At 34.0% G+C, this 11337-nt stretch overlaps 1 pseudogene; it reads right to left on the bottom strand.

Moving 5' to 3' along the window:
- Positions 1-2547: 2547 nt before the first annotated feature.
- Positions 2548-10109, bottom strand: LOC128246039 (uncharacterized; annotated as a pseudogene).
- Between the last annotated feature and the right edge of the window lie 1228 nt (positions 10110-11337).

The raw sequence follows: 11337 nt of genomic DNA, 5'->3' as shown, positions 1-11337 counted from the left end.
ATAATTAGCATTTCATTTTTTTCAATAATGAACATATCGGGGCAATGACGTTTGATGTTAGCCAGCCTAGAATTATCTACTCGCTCCAGTTTCTTTGCACGACTCCATATTCTACTATTGTGCTTTGCTGGCAATGTTAACAGACATTGCGATAATACACAATGGTACATTCTAATTCTAAGGAAAGAATTCCGTCTGAAAGTCTCCAAACAGCAAATCTCATACATCACAAACATTACAGAAGGTTCCATACACATGTTCGTGTGAAATTCATTAATTATGAGGCAAAATCAGAGACGTTCACTCAACAATGCTACAACGAACAACTAGACCCGTAACAAAATTTAATTATAAGATCATAAAACATGACTTCAAGCATTTGATTTATAACAAATAATAACAAAACAGGAATTAAATGTTGTTGTTTTTTATAAAATGAGTCCAAATAAAACAGTGTAATATATGTACTGTAAACATGTGTTCTCAGTAGTTACATGAGATGTTGTGTAACCGCACGTGAAGGTGTACTTGTAAGTGTGTGTACAGCTTCCATTTAGTTTACAAGTGGTTAGCCTTAAATCTTCTTATACTTTTTACTGCCGTCTTTTACTGCAATTATTTTAAATTCGTATACTATTCATACCCAATCTGATTAAAATCCTGATCTTCTGTACACGAAGATCTGACCGTCACCAGTTTCAAACCGTTTTCATTACATTTCGGATTTCCAATATCGCTAAAAATAGATCAGCCAATGAAACCGCCTGTTACGGAATGAATGTAGGCGCGATCATCAAAATGGCGATACCCATGGCTATCCGGAAAGTTGTTGGTGAAATGGAATTTATAACGGCCTTAAAACACAATCAAATGGAAATTCTAATGGAAATACTGAACGGAAATGATTGTTTTGCAATACTGCCAACTGGGTATGGTAAATCATTGCCGTACCAAATGTTCTTACCAGTAAAAAGAGCGTGTGTGAGAATTACACGTTGTAAAAATTACGCACTAAAAATTCGGAAATTCCAGCGATAAAAATAGAAACTTTCGACTTCTACTTTCGTTTTCGCTATATGAAAGCTAGGCGTTGATTGGTTAATGGTTACGTCACGCGATGGTGATCTCCAATTGGTGCCGGTCAGATCCCCATGCACAGCAATATAGGGGATATGATTTTAATCAGATTGATTCATACCTAGCTTTCATTATGTACAAGGGGTACCCAGCATGTACACATACAAGTGGTATTTCACAATATCTTCTATTACTCATGCAATATAGATTGTTATATCATACTTAAGAAACAATTTAAGTTAACATTCCACATTGATAAAATGTGTATAAGCGAATGAATGAATGACCTTAATTATTTGTACAGAATTGGGCAATTTCAGTTTCTTCTTTTAACATTTTAAGCTAAATCTTTCAAGTGACTCTTATTCAAAATCAAAATATACACATGTATGAAACATACATTTCGACTGATAAACCTTTAACTACTTACTAAATAATGCATTTATAGAAAATGTGATCTTTATGTTTCCTGCAACCTTCTTTCAAATTCAACTCTGTATCCTTCATAAGAATCTTATTTTTTTATATAAAAACAATCATATAAACTGTGGAATATCTAATTTGGGAGTAAAAGTGCATCTTTAAGCATAACAGAGATTGGATTCCTATTGTAATACTTTAATCAGAAATCATTCCTTACATTATCAAAATCTAGATATTGCAACAAATAATGGAATTCACCAGTTGAACATTTACTGTAAACATAGTCTGCCTTATCTTTCAAAATCCACAAATGTTTCTTTTGCTGTTCTACAATTAAATAACAAAACTTGATATAAAGGGTTATACGCTAATTTTAAGACATTTCTCAACACTTAATTGATTATTATACTACATATAATACAATACATACTGTTCACTACAGGCACTAAGAAGACTGATCAATCAGATCAAACCTTTCATGAATGAAATAATCTCCAAATCTTTCCTAGTTTAATTTTAATGATAATTTTGCCTAACATTTCTTATATAACATACTTTTTGTTCATAAAATATAAATAATAAGAACATTCAGTTCTGCAAACAAAATTATATCGTTTGACACCAACAGATTTCTGAAAAGAATGATCTAAACGATCCTGCTGGTTCCCTTTTGATTATCCACATAAAGGATGAAGCACTGAGCTACAATTCCCTCCAAGCCTTCAGATTAAGTAGCTGCATATGCCGGCACGAGTAGATTGGATGAAGACGCTGTGGAAAGTCTGCCTCAAACCTGAAAGAGGGATATGAATTTCTATAATAAATATATTAATTCATAGCTTTATAAACAATCAACATTTTTCTTAATGTAATTATATATATATAAGATATTTATGCGTTGAACTTTTAGTTTACAACCATGTAAATAATTATTAACATACATTAAAATCAAAGACGTGATGTATTTCTGGTGGAACTTCTGGTGGAACTTGTTGACCTTTCTCAACGGCAAAGCTGGAAGCCAAAGTTGAAGTCTGTGCGCTCAAACTGAAACATACTAACAAACACAGCAGAAACCGAAAACAATTGCAGATGCAGTGATAATTACTAGTCAAAAGTATACGCAAATGAGAAAGTCAAACAAATATATATAAGAAGTGAATGAAATATAAATTAAACATAGTTCATTTGATCATTTTATGATGCACAGCTCTCTGAAAATCAAAGTTGTTATACATTTCATAAAAGCCCAGCTAGTGCAGTGCTGATTTTCCTCTTGTAAGGAACTCTTTTTCTCCTGTTCCACTCATGAATAAAGAACTGAAGATAGAAACAGAAATGAGATTGTGTCATTTGTCTTGCTGATTTCTTCAGAATCTGTTGAACTGTTCGCAGATTTCTGAGTTCACACTTTCAAATCCTTGAAGTCGAGAGCTTCTAAAAGAAGTAGAGCATTTGTGTGAATAACCATGAAAAATATCGTGAACAAATCTAACATTCTTGTAGTACCCACTCTCTCTGTTGAGGCAATATTCCTGTAAGTTACAGGCAAAGTCATAAAACACTGCTTGTGGGGGTTTGGCTAGATGAGAGTATAATGAAGCCGATGGATCTTTTCTGCCTTCAGCCACTGTCATGTGGAATCCATAGCAATGACCGTGATCTGGACAAAACCAAAGAAACAAGTTAGATGTGCCGGGTGCTGATTGTTGTATTTTAGAGTAAATCTTTCTGCATCGCTCAAAGTCCATAGCTTCATCATCATGGTCATTGTTTCTGCCTGCTCGGTCCTCATCTATCTGAAATTTGCGTATATTCCTCAGTTTAACACCATGTTCATTGAAGTAATAAGCCCGGCCCAGCTTCTCAGGGTTGTATGTTCCGAATTGAAAAGTAGCATCCTCTGGGGCATAAACTGGTAAGTTTAGAGACTCATTAGTAAGATGAACTAGAAAAAGTTTAATGTCATCAGGTAGAATGTTGTTATTGTTCAACATTGACTCTGCAATCAAGTCCCGTATTTCTGGAGCAAATGATCTCATCTCATACATCTGTCTGTTAAACTCAAAATCTGAAAGATTTTCATTAGTTAGAAATTCCTGCAAGAAAAGTGCATATTCTGGTGACAAAATGCTTGTCACAGATGCTGTTGTAGCCAACATCTTAAGGACAGATACATAAGCTACTCTTTCAAATTCTGACATCCCTCGAATAAATCGCTGGAATGATTGATGAGCCTCCTCAGGTAGACCCTGCATAAGCAAATTAATTCTATCATTATTTTCTGGAATATCTAAGGGTTCAAATTCTGCAACTGTAGTTCGGGCTATATCATCCAATGCTTCACGATAAGCGACCATCTGTCTCTTTTCAACTCCAGGCTTATTCTTCAGGTAACATCTGTCCATCCGTCGATGCACTGTTTGCTGTGTCTGTAAAGAACTATCAGGTGTACTTATTTCTGTGAAATTTGAATGACGGAAACCTACGCCTACTCTGGTTCCATCACAGCACAGTCTATTAGGCTCATACCTACAAATGTCACATGGTTGTCTGAAATCAATGTTCATATTAGCTGCCCAACTAAACCACCATTTTAAAAAAAACTGTTGCATCCATAAACTTGGCCTTTGGGTCACGAGTTCTGTAAAGTTCATCCTTCATCTGACAGTATGCTGAACAACCAGTTTTCATTACTGATGATGTAAACTCCCATCCTATTTCGTCACCTGCAGCTGTTTTACTACTAAAAACATGAATTGATTCACTCTGGCCTACATTCCATGCAAGTTCACAGCGATTGTCGTCTATCGGGTTGTAACAGACTCTTTTGTAAACATCACACTGTACAGGCGCAAACTGTGTGTAAACTGTAAGAACTCGACCTAAAGGAATCAATTTCCCGTTTTCAGAGTAATCTGGATTATCATCTAGCTTCAACCATCCAGATCCACAGCAGCATGTATTGTCTGGCATATCTGGATAGAAATTGGGACCCTTCAATGAACCATCAGCCTGCCTACTTAAGGTCAAATCATTCCATCCGTCACGTTTGATGATGTTACGCCTCAACATATCACTCTCTCCCTAGCTGCTGCTGGATGGCTACTCTCACACTTATACTTCCATAGACCTGTTTCAGGATCAAAATTGGCATTAGTATCAACAGGATCACCATCACCAGCATCATCATTTGTTTCATCATCTAGTAGTTGGTCATCTAAAAAAGTTTCATTAGTGGCATTTTTTTCATGCAAATCAATCCAGGATTCTGGATTATGTTTCAGCACAAATAAATGTCTGCAAAGATTGGAAGAATTCAAGTTATTTAAATATCGTTTGTGTCCCTTCTTTGATTGACACTCGCCATTGTGACAGGTCACAGTATAATTTGCTTTGGCCTTGTTGTGACTCAGTGATAAAAAAACATGTTTAGTCTCTCCTTCTCCAAAACTGAAAATTTACGTGTACCATTAAAGTCACTTAATTCAATCAAATCCTTGCCAGCACACTGCTTTCCCTCCTGAACAAATTTACGGGTTTTGGTTTCTTTAGCCCTTTTATCTATCTGTAGATTTGGAAGAACAATACACTTAAGGAATGTACAGTGCATGCAGCTATTCCTGTTTGAATAATTTAGAGTTTGGCTATGAGCTATATCAAATAAAGTTCTATATATACTGCAGGTACAATGGAAGTAGTCTCCAGATTCTTGCTTTAGCCAAGTGGTATAAACATCCACTTCTTTTCTTAAAGAACCAGAATCATTAAAATCATTCATACAACATATCATGGTGTCTTCCTCAGCTACCTGAATATATATCTTTCCATCCTCTATTAAATCAATAGAAAATTGTTCATACATAGATTTTTTTGATTCCTGCATAACACTAAATGGCTCCACATCTTTTGTCACCTTCACAGAGGCTGTGCTTTTCCTCTTCTTAGATGGCCTCTCTAGAGCAGGAATTTCTAAAACCTCACATTGAACCGCATTTAAATCTGGGTAACATGTTCTATACTTAGTGAAAATTGTATTAATTTTATTCTGCAGAAAGAGACTGAAAGTAAGATATCTAAGTGATGTTCTGAGTCCAGGTTTTTTCTTGTTTATGAAGTTGGATGCAAATTTTGGATCACCTATGAATAGTTCGGTTTTTCTTTTGTCGTCACCTGGTAAACAATTTAATGCCTTTGACTGACTTAAAAGGGTTTCTTTTCCTTCGTATTGCTGCTGAAATATTTCCCTCGAGTTTCGAGGAACCTGTTCCAATTTTGAGTGCCTAAAATCTAAAAGCAAAGCTTGAAGACGGTCTTCCTTTCCTGCAGTACAAGCATCCATAAACTTGGCAGTTGAGGTTGAAGAAAAGGGCAAAATTGATACTGCAAAGGATAAACAATTAATATTATCAGTGTCATTTGTCTTGTATCAGCAATACCTGGAATGAATTTTTGCTTAAAGAAATCATTAAGTCTGCTGCTGGGCTAATATGTATTCGGCTTTTCCTTTTTATCTTTTATATGATCAGATTCCATGTTCTGTATATCTTCCAATGTTAATGTATTATGCAAAAAAATATTATTGTCAGTGTAATTAAATGTATCTTTGATTTCTTGCAAATATTTCTGTTCCATTAGGCCAGCATACACTCCAGACTCAACATAGCGGATGTACATATATTTAAATACATGACAAACAAAAACACCTTTGGTGCAGGTTTTGGCTGATGCTAATACAGCAGTGTCATATTCTAACTTAAGAAAACTTAGTTTTTTGCAATCAACAATTCCTTCTTCTAAAATCAAATTCAGAAATAAGTTCTGCATAGTTATGGCATGAGAACAGAATTGTAAATTTGTCAGCAAGATACTTGACCATTCATTTGGAAACGTACAGGAAGCTTTTCTTTTTACAGGCTTTAACTTAGTTCCAGAATGAGAATTTGAACTTAATTCAGGACGTGAAGTTTGGACAAAGTGGAATTGATATTTTCCACCATGGAACTGTCTGTGCTTGCGGACTTTTGATCTGGACTTAAAAGTGAATCAGTGTCATTTTCCTCAAATTTACCATTATAATCTGACCAGTCTTCACCTAACAAAATCCTTTTTTCAATAAAATTTTTCTCAATATTTAAGAAATTTTTAGTATAATGATTACTTTCAAAATCCAGTGTACACAGGTGGTCGCTCATTGTGTAGGATTTGTTTGTCGGCATGTCCAGGTAGTCCTCATCAAACAGTAACAACTTCAGCTTGCTTCTCTGTAAAAGACATTGAATATTTCTCATATTTGTGAGTGAAATATTGCTGAAAAATACTCCTTTATTTCCACATTGAGTTCAAATATGAAAACTATTGAAAAGGTCTTACCAGGTGTTTTGGACAGAAGCGTAAATCAGTGGTTTCTGGGTCGATTCTTTTTTCTGGGAGATATTCCAGCCAATCATCTAGGGAAGGAAAGGTGATTCTGTCCTAAATAAAAAATCATTTGGGAAATAAATTGACAGATAGATGTTTAACAATGTCATACATGAACACAAGGGAATGCCACAGCTAATTTATTATTGCTCAGTAGGTTAAGGAGATAATCATGGCTATTGATAAACCCTGTCATTACATTTTTAATTTTCTATTTAGTGTTATAAACATGCAAAAAAGTTAAACATTACAATAAATTTTTTGCACCATACATCAAAGAAGTGGTCGTGTATAATGTGTAACTCCAGGTCTTCGTAGCTCGTTCGCTGAAATCCATTCCATTGCGCCCATTTGCATTCCTCTTCTCGTCCATGTTGTCGCAGGTGTTGTCCCATTCTAGTTGTTGTTAGCCCGATGAATCCACAATTATTCCATTCACAGTGATAGGTCTTGGGGACAAAAAAAGAAGAAATTTGTTTATATGGTAAATAAATCATTTAATCTTTTTCTGAATTATTACCTTCAATCAGACCATAGAACATGCAAATTTTTATTACAAATCTGTTATATTGCATGTTTCTTAATATTAGACATTAAAGCAAGACCAGTTTAAACTGTTTTATTTTTTTAATGTCATAAACAAACTTTAGGATAACATGCAGAAGATGAAGGTTGGCACTTAACTTAATAATAGTAACTTTATATTTCATAAATTTTGATCTCTTCGTTATTTTCATGTTAACATATTTTATAACTCACAGGTCCAGGATTTTGCTCAACATCAAATGATAAAAGTAATTTTAATTTGGAGAAATCGGCGTGATCTGCGATATCCAATTCATCTGTAAGAAAAACACAAATTTCTGAATTCATATACACTTGAGCCTTCATAAATTTTATTTTTACACAGATATTAAGTTGATAAGTAAGTGTTGACAAAAAGAAGCATGAATAACATAAAAAAATATATAAACAATGTTTGATTTAGTACCCAAGAAAGAAATTAAACCTTGATGAGGAGGTGAAGTTTTTTCTACAGGGTTCAGGCTGGATGTTGAAATGGTGCTCTTCGAGTTTGGCTGACTTCTGCTGCTCTTCGTTGATTTCTTGTTCGTAAATTGTAATAAAATAATTTCATTAAACATTAACATCCCTTTTTATTATTTTAACATTAAAATTACCCCAAGGAGAAGTTCATTATATATAGATGATGCTTGTTTTGTTTTTCAATGTAATATTGTAATTTATTTCACTGAACGAGCAAGATAAATGCCATTTCAGAAAGGATATCATAAATTTATAATTTGAGTTCCTGGACCCTGTTTGCACTAAAGTATGGTTTTGACATTAGAACTGACTAAAATTTCAGAACAGTGTAAATAACCATTTTGTTTTACTGATAAATTTCTTTTATTAGACAGAAAGCACATAATGAATATTACATATAAATCTGTCATTTTTGGCATTAATTCAATTAAATGAATTGACAATTATTGATAAGCAAGAATCATTGATTATCTAATGAGCATTAAGATTCATTAAATAAACAAAACTAATGCATATATACAATTATAAACATATCTTTAAATTGGGATGGGTGGAATGTCACATAGAGAAAGTAGACAATCCAATGTATCTTACGCCAATAAAAATTTATTGCCACATTTTCATCAAATTCTTGTTTTAAATAGATGTTTGGGTTTTGTTTGTTTTTATAAATGTCTGTATCACATTTGGATATGTGTTCATGCTCTGTCTTATTGCATAACACAATGTAACAATCCTCCCTTTTTACATGTAAATGTTTACATCAACACCAGCTGGTATCAATTTAAGCTGTTTCCAATACCTGACTAATATGCAAGACGGTCAGACCCGTGTTTAGCATTTTTATATCAGTCAATAAATTTAAGGGGCCAGGGGGAAATTTCCGAAAAGGGGGTGGGGGATCAAAATATACCAGTTTAATCATAGCCACCTTATTAAAACTTACAAAGTAGTCATGTAAGAAATGAAGATGCCAAGGACTATGAAAAAATTATTATACAATGTATTATTATAAACTAAGAGGTAAAACTCATTCACTGATAAAAAAAAACAACTTGTTTACCGTACTACTCAGTAAATATCTAACATACCCGATGACAGAAAGAATTGTCAGTGTTCTTCTTGTATTTGGTCCCTCCAGGTACATGGCGTCGACAGAAATGGTCCAGTAGGAAATCTTCTCTAGAACACTTTACTGGGCATAGGGGGCAGTCAAACCATGTCTTCTACAGTTAACGGACACAATGCATTCAATATTTCTTGCTTCAAGTTATAAAATGAGGTTTTTACAATTCACTTCGACACTTTTCGTAATATTGCACGTTAAAACATTTCAACAGAAAGCATCAAAGCAATACACCAAAACATTCTTAGAAATAAATAGAAAAAAATATGATAATAATAATAATGCAAACTCAAGGGCTATAACTCTGATTTTACTAAATGAAGCTGGGATGAAATCCTCATAGATTAACAAAGGCATTGGTTTTGCATTTGCCTACCCCTTTTTTATTAAATTATTGGAAAACTGAATTGTATTTAATTTAAATGATGCTGCAATTTGTTACAAATTGCCATTACATGTAGCATGTTCTTACCTTGTTTATCTTCTTAACTCCAGTCATTGTAGAGCAGACCGGTAGGCGCTTCTTTGTGGTAATGGCGTCTTCTTTCGGGCACTAAATATGCAAGATATCAACACATTCATTATCCAAAACCACCATCAAAAGTGTATCTTCTCTTTATTTCAAGAACACATCAGAACACTAGGACATTGGTATGGCTCAGAAAAGGATCAGGATTAACTTTGATAGTTATGTTGATTTTAATCTTCTTTGAAGAAACTACATCAGTACAGGAATAGTGTAACTTACCATCCAGATGCTATGTACATTGTCTGCCTTCACCTTTACCGTTACATCAGATGTCAACGGAATTTCAACGTGATCTTTATACTGCTCAGATCTACAAATATACATGTGGAAACATAATTGTAACATCAATTAATTGATTTGACAAGTAAATTCAACAGAAGCTTTAACATCAGCAAATATATTTCATTTACCTTTGAACTTTCAGCTGTCTGTGTTGCGTAAATTTTCTTCGCCTTGCCCTTCGATGTTTGTTTGATCTGTGATCACATGGTCTGGCTGATCTAGCACATTCATCAACCTAAATATTAATGACAAAAAACGTTGGCTACCTTCTGGGTATATTAACAGCGTCAAAGTCAATCAGGATATATAAAAATATAAGCAAATTATGGAAATGTTTCAGGTGGTTTAACCCTTGTCTCTACCAAAGGTAGACAAGAAGCAGACATGCTTTAAATTATTTCATCAATGAATGTATTTAAGTTTAGTTATGTAAATGCTCATTAAATTTTATTAAAATTGTTGCAATGCCCATCTGAAACAGCTTAACAGGCTTTCAAAAAGAACACCAGCACTGTATCATACCGATCACAGGAATTTCAGATTGACAATTTCTGGGTTTTATACTGCAGGGCTTGTTCAAAAATCAAATCCCAAGCATTTGTACATGAATTCGGGCTTGTTCATCCGAAAGACTAACTTGATGACTGACCAAATGTTACGAATATCAAATTAGAAAAGGTTCATAATTGTTTGAATTACCTGTAAATGGTAACTTATGAATGAAGATCCTATATCTACCAACCAACACAAGCATCAGCTGGATATTATCAGAGAATTCAATGCTTTTGATAAATTATAACTATTGATCTAGCAAATGCCATCCATTTAGAGCAAGTGTTGTATTTACCAAACGGACTATTTCCGAGTACAGAGGCTGCTTGCTGGCCTGGACATTCTGGTCACTGACTGGTTCAACAGCAGCTGCCAGGCTTTGAAATTGTCAGAGCTAAAAATAAGGCACCAGGAAAATATCGTTTTTAATATCTCAGACGTAGGGAGTTAGGAACACCATATGAACTATAATTAAATGGACATCATTTCTTTAACTGACTAACATATTACAAACCGAACAAGAGTCATACTTAACCTTGCATCATACAACAAGCAATTAAGTAAGACAGTATCGAACAATGCCAACAGTTAATATAATTTTTATCATTATAAAATATTTCATGTTAATTCATCAACATGACATGTTCATCTTATACCCTTAAACAACACTGAGGCAATGACAATATTCAGATATTTTACACAGGCAAAAAACTAATTAACTCAGCTGAATTGTATTTGAAACAAATACCACTGGTCAAAGCTTGATGCATCAATCTCTGCTGAATGTGGTTGGCGTATGTCTTCATTCCAATGTACATCCTGCTGATAGCTACAATAATGAGCGATCAGGGATACTTTTTTTTTGTTTTGACATTTCATG

This window comes from Mya arenaria, chromosome 9 (assembly GCF_026914265.1).
Source record: "Mya arenaria isolate MELC-2E11 chromosome 9, ASM2691426v1".
Classification (NCBI taxonomy): Eukaryota; Metazoa; Mollusca; class Bivalvia; order Myida; family Myidae; genus Mya; species Mya arenaria.
This window is presented reverse-complemented; position numbering and strand designations above follow the sequence as displayed.